Genomic DNA, 6,256 nt, shown 5'->3' with positions numbered 1-6,256 from the left:
AGAGAGTGAGACGTGGAGTGTGAGTGAGGTACAGAGAGAGTGTGGTGTGGAGTGAGTGAGATAGGGAGAGTGAGGGGTGGAGTGTGAGTGAGGTACAGAGAGAGTGGGTTGGAGTGTGAGTGAGGTACAGAGAGAGTGAGGCGTGGAGTGTGAGTGAGGTACAGCGAGAGTGAGGAATGGAGTGTGAGTGAGGTACAGAGAGAGTGAGGCATGGAGTGTGAGTGAGATAAAGAGAGGTGTGGAGTGTGAGTGAGGTACAGAGAGAGTGACGCATGGAGTGTGAGTGAGATAAGGAGAGGTGTGGAGTGTGAGTGAGATACAGAGAGAGTGGGAGTGGAGTGTGAGTGAGGTACAGAGAGAGTGGGAATGGAGTGTGAGTGAGGTACAGAGAGAGTGGGGTGGAGTGTGAGTGTGGTACAGAGAGAGTGAGGCATGGAGTGTGAGTGAGATATGGAGAGTGAGGTGTGGAGTGTGAGTGGGATAGGGAAAGTGAGGTGTGGAGTGTGAGTGAGGTACAGAGAGTGTGAAGGGTGGAGTGTGAGTGAGGTACAGAGAGAGTGAGACGTGGAGTGTGAGTGAGGTACAGAGAGAGTGAGGTGTGGAGTGAGTGAGATAGGGAGAGTGAGGGGTGGAGTGTGAGTGAGGTACAGAGAGAGTGAAGGGTGGAGTGTGAATGAGGTACAGAGAGGGTGAGGTGTGGAGTGTGATTGAGGTACAGAGAGAGTGAAGCATGGAGTGTGAGTGAGGTACAGTGAGAGTGAGGCATGGGGTGTGAGTGAGCTAGGGAGAGTGAGGTGTGGAATGTGAGTGAGGCACAGAGAGAGTGAGGCATGGTGTGTGAGTGAGCTAGGGAGAGTGAGGTGTGGAATGTGAGTGAGGCACAGAGAGAGTGAGGCATGGAGTGTGTGAGATAGGGAGAGTGAGGTGTGGAGTGTGAGTGAGATAGGGAGAGTGAGGTGTGGAGTGTGAGTGAGATATGGAGAGTGAGGCATGTAGTGTGAGTGAGGTACAGAGAGAGTGAGGCATGGAGTGTGAGTGAGATAGGGAGAGTGAGGTGTGGAGTGTGAGTGGGATAGGGAGAGTGAGGTGTGGAGTGAGTGAGATAGGGAGAGAGAGGGTTGGAGAGTGAGTGAGGTACAGAGAGAGCGAGGGATGGAGTGTGAGAGATAGGGAGAGTGAGGTGTGGAGTGTGAGTGAGGTACAGAGAGAGCGAGGGATGGAGTGTGAGTGAGGTACAGAGAGAGCGAGGGATGGAGTGTGAGTGAGGTACAGAGAGAGCGAGGGATGGAGTGTGAGTGAGATAAGGAGAGTGAGGTGTGGAGTGTGAGTGAGGTACAGAGAGAGTGAGACGTGGAGTGTGAGTGAGGTACAGCGAGAGTGAGGTGTGGAGTGTGAGTGAGGTACAGAGAGAGTGAGACGTGGAGTGTGAGTGAGGTACAGAGAGAGTGAGGTGTGGAGTGGGTGAGATAGGGAGAGTGAGGTGTGGAGTGTGAGTGAGGTACAGAGAGTGAGACGTGGAGTGTGAGTGAGGTACAGAGAGAGTGAGGTGTGGAGTGGGTGAGATAGGGAGAGTGAGGGGTGGAGTGTGAGTGAGGTACGGAGAGAGTGAAGGGTGGAGTGTGAATGAGGTACAGAGAGGGTGAGGTGTGGAGTGTGAGTGAGGTACAGAGAGAGTGAGGTGTGGAGTGTGAGTGAGGTACAGAGAGAGTGAGACGTGGAGTGTGAGTGAGGTACAGAGAGAGTGAGGTGTGGAGTGGGTGAGATAGGGAGAGTGAGGGTTGGAGTGTGAGTGAGGTACAGAGAGAGTGAAGCGTGGAGTGTGAGTGAGGTACAGAGAGAGTGAAGCATGGAGTGTGAGTGAGGTACAGAGAGAGTGAAGCGTGGAGTGTGACTGAGGTACAGAGAGAGTGTGGTGTGGAGTGAGTGAGATAGGGAGAGTGAGGGGTGGAGTGTGAGTGAGGTACAGAGAGAGTGAGGCATGGAGTGTGAGTGAGATAAAGAGAGGTGTGGAGTGTGAGTGAGGTACAGAGAGAGTGAACCATGGAGTGTGAGTGAGGTACAGAGAGAGTGAGGAATGGAGTGTGAGTGAGATAGAGTGAGGTGTGGAGTGTGAGTGAGGTACAGAGAGAGTGAGACGTGGAGTGTGAGTGAGGTACAGAGAGAGTGAGACGTGGAGTGTGAGTGAGGTACAGAGAGAGTGAGGTGTGGAGTGAGTGAGATAGGGAGAGTGAGGGGTGGAGTGTGAGTGAGGTACAGAGAGAGTGAAGGGTGGAGTGTGAATGAGGTATAGAGAGGGTGAGGTGTGGAGTGTGATTGAGGTACAGAGAGAGTGAAGCATGGAGTGTGAGTGAGGTACAGAGAGAGTGAGACGTGGAGTGTGAGTGAGGTACAGAGAGAGTGTGGTGTGGAGTGAGTGAGATAGGGAGAGTGAGGGGTGGAGTGTGAGTGAGGTACAGAGAGAGTGGGTTGGAGTGTGAGTGAGGTACAGAGAGAGTGAGGCGTGGAGTGTGAGTGAGGTACAGCGAGAGTGAGGAATGGAGTGTGAGTGAGGTACAGAGAGAGTGAGGCATGGAGTGTGAGTGAGATAAAGAGAGGTGTGGAGTGTGAGTGAGGTACAGAGAGAGTGACGCATGGAGTGTCAGTGAGATAAGGAGAGAGTGGGAGTGCAGTGTGAGTGAGGTACAGAGAGAGTGGGGGTGGAGTGTGAGTGTGGTACAGAGAGAGTGAGGCGTGGAGTGTGAGTGAGATATGGAGAGTGAGGTGTGGAGTGTGAGTGGGATAGGGAGAGTGAGGTGTGGGGTGAGTGAGATAGGGAGAGAGAGGGGTGGAGAGTGAGTGAGGTACAGAGAGAGCGAGGGATGGAGTGTGAGTGAGATAGGGAGAGTGAGGTGTGGAGTGTGAGTGGGATAGGGAGAGTGAGGTGTGAAGTGAGTGAGATAGGGAGAGAGAGGGGTGGAGAGTGAGTGAGGTACAGAGAGAGCGAGGGATGGAGTGTGAGAGATAGGGAGAGTGAGGTGTGGAGTGTGAGTGAGGTACAGAGAGAGTGAGGCATGGAGTGTGAGTGAGGTACAGCGAGAGTGAGGAATGGAGTGTGAGTGAGGTACAGAGAGAGTGAGGCGTGGAGTGTGAGTGAGGTACAGCGAGAGTGAGGAATGGAGTGTGAGTGAGGTACAGAGAGAGTGACGCATGGAGTGTGAGTGAGATAAGGAGAGGTGTGGAGTGTGAGTGAGGTACAGAGAGAGTGAACCATGGAGTGTGAGTGAGGTACAGAGAGAGTGAGGAATGGAGTGTGAGTGAGATAGAGTGAGGTGTGGAGTGTGAGTGAGGTACAGAGAGAGTGAGACGTGGAGTGTGAGTGAGGTACAGAGAGAGTGAGACGTGGAGTGTGAGTGAGGTACAGAGAGAGTGAGGTGTGGAGTGAGTGAGATAGGGAGAGTGAGGGGTGGAGTGTGAGTGAGGTACAGAGAGAGTGAAGGGTGGAGTGTGAATGAGGTATAGAGAGGGTGAGGTGTGGAGTGTGATTGAGGTACAGAGAGAGTGAAGCATGGAGTGTGAGTGAGGTACAGAGAGAGTGAGACGTGGAGTGTGAGTGAGGTACAGAGAGAGTGTGGTGTGGAGTGAGTGAGATAGGGAGAGTGAGGGGTGGAGTGTGAGTGAGGTACAGAGAGAGTGGGTTGGAGTGTGAGTGAGGTACAGAGAGTGTGAAGGGTGGAGTGTGAGTGAGGTACAGAGAGAGTGAGACGTGGAGTGTGAGTGAGGTACAGAGAGAGTGAGGTGTGGAGTGAGTGAGATAGGGAGAGTGAGGGGGTGGAGTGTGAGTGAGGTACAGAGAGAGTGAAGGGTGGAGTGTGAATGAGGTACAGAGAGGGTGAGGTGTGGAGTGTGATTGAGGTACAGAGAGAGTGAAGCATGGAGTGTGAGTGAGGTACAGTGAGAGTGAGGCATGGGGTGTGAGTGAGCTAGGGAGAGTGAGGTGTGGAATGTGAGTGAGGCACAGAGAGAGTGAGGCATGGTGTGTGAGTGAGCTAGGGAGAGTGAGGTGTGGAATGTGAGTGAGGCACAGAGAGAGTGAGGCATGGAGTGTGTGAGATAGGGAGAGTGAGGTGTGGAGTGTGAGTGAGATAGGGAGAGTGAGGTGTGGAGTGTGAGTGAGATATGGAGAGTGAGGCATTGTAGTGTGAGTGAGGTACAGAGAGAGTGAGGCATGGAGTGTGAGTGAGATAGGGAGAGTGAGGTGTGGAGTGTGAGTGGGATAGGGAGAGTGAGGTGTGGAGTGAGTGAGATAGGGAGAGAGAGGGTTGGAGAGTGAGTGAGGTACAGAGAGAGCGAGGGATGGAGTGTGAGAGATAGGGAGAGTGAGGTGTGGAGTGTGAGTGAGGTACAGAGAGAGCGAGGGATGGAGTGTGAGTGAGGTACAGAGAGAGCGAGGGATGGAGTGTGAGTGAGGTACAGAGAGAGCGAGGGATGGAGTGTGAGTGAGATAAGGAGAGTGAGGTGTGGAGTGTGAGTGAGGTACAGAGAGAGTGAGACGTGGAGTGTGAGTGAGGTACAGCGAGAGTGAGGGTGTGGAGTGTGAGTGAGGTACAGAGAGAGTGAGACGTGGAGTGTGAGTGAGGTACAGAGAGAGTGAGGTGTGGAGTGGGTGAGATAGGGAGAGTGAGGTGTGGAGTGTGAGTGAGGTACAGAGAGAGTGAGACGTGGAGTGTGAGTGAGGTACAGAGAGAGTGAGGTGTGGAGTGGGTGAGATAGGGAGAGTGAGGGGTGGAGTGTGAGTGAGGTACGGAGAGAGTGAAGGGTGGAGTGTGAATGAGGTACAGAGAGGGTGAGGTGTGGAGTGTGAGTGAGGTACAGAGAGAGTGAGGTGTGGAGTGTGAGTGAGGTACAGAGAGAGTGAGACGTGGAGTGTGAGTGAGGTACAGAGAGAGTGAGGTGTGGAGTGGGTGAGATAGGGAGAGTGAGGGTTGGAGTGTGAGTGAGGTACAGAGAGAGTGAAGCGTGGAGTGTGAGTGAGGTACAGAGAGAGTGAAGCATGGAGTGTGAGTGAGGTACAGAGAGAGTGAAGCGTGGAGTGTGACTGAGGTACAGAGAGAGTGTGGTGTGGAGTGAGTGAGATAGGGAGAGTGAGGGGTGGAGTGTGAGTGAGGTACAGAGAGAGTGAGGCATGGAGTGTGAGTGAGATAAAGAGAGGTGTGGAGTGTGAGTGAGGTACAGAGAGAGTGAACCATGGAGTGTGAGTGAGGTACAGAGAGAGTGAGAATGGAGTGTGAGTGAGATAGAGTGAGGTGTGGAGTGTGAGTGAGGTACAGAGAGAGTGAGACGTGGAGTGTGAGTGAGGTACAGAGAGAGTGAGACGTGGAGTGTGAGTGAGGTACAGAGAGAGTGAGGTGTGGAGTGAGTGAGATAGGGAGAGTGAGGGGTGGAGTGTGAGTGAGGTACAGAGAGAGTGAAGGGTGGAGTGTGAATGAGGTATAGAGAGGGTGAGGTGTGGAGTGTGATTGAGGTACAGAGAGAGTGAAGCATGGAGTGTGAGTGAGGTACAGAGAGAGTGAGACGTGGAGTGTGAGTGAGGTACAGAGAGAGTGTGGTGTGGAGTGAGTGAGATAGGGAGAGTGAGGGGTGGAGTGTGAGTGAGGTACAGAGAGAGTGGGTTGGAGTGTGAGTGAGGTACAGAGAGAGTGAGGCGTGGAGTGTGAGTGAGGTACAGCGAGAGTGAGGAATGGAGTGTGAGTGAGGTACAGAGAGAGTGAGGCATGGAGTGTGAGTGAGATAAAGAGAGGTGTGGAGTGTGAGTGAGGTACAGAGAGAGTGGACGCATGGAGTGTGAGTGAGATAAGGAGAGAGTGGGAGTGCAGTGTGAGTGAGGTACAGAGAGAGTGGGGGTGGAGTGTGAGTGTGGTACAGAGAGAGTGAGGCGTGGAGTGTGAGTGAGATATGGAGAGTGAGGTGTGGAGTGTGAGTGGGATAGGGAGAGTGAGGTGTGGAGTGAGTGAGATAGGGAGAGAGAGGGGTGGAGAGTGAGTGAGGTACAGAGAGAGCGAGGGATGGAGTGTGAGTGAGATAGGGAGAGTGAGGTGTGAGTGTGAGTGGGATAGGGAGAGTGAGGTGTGGAGTGAGTGAGATAGGGAGAGAGAGGGGTGGAGAGTGAGTGAGGTACAGAGAGAGCGAGGGATGGAGTGTGAGAGATAGGGAGAGTGAGGTGTGGAGTGTGAGTGAGGTCACAGAGAGAGTGAGGCATGGAGTGTGAGTGAGATAGGGA

This window comes from Hypanus sabinus, chromosome 2 (genome assembly GCF_030144855.1).
Source record: "Hypanus sabinus isolate sHypSab1 chromosome 2, sHypSab1.hap1, whole genome shotgun sequence".
NCBI classification, from domain to species: Eukaryota; Metazoa; Chordata; class Chondrichthyes; order Myliobatiformes; family Dasyatidae; genus Hypanus; species Hypanus sabinus.
This window is presented reverse-complemented; position numbering follows the sequence as displayed.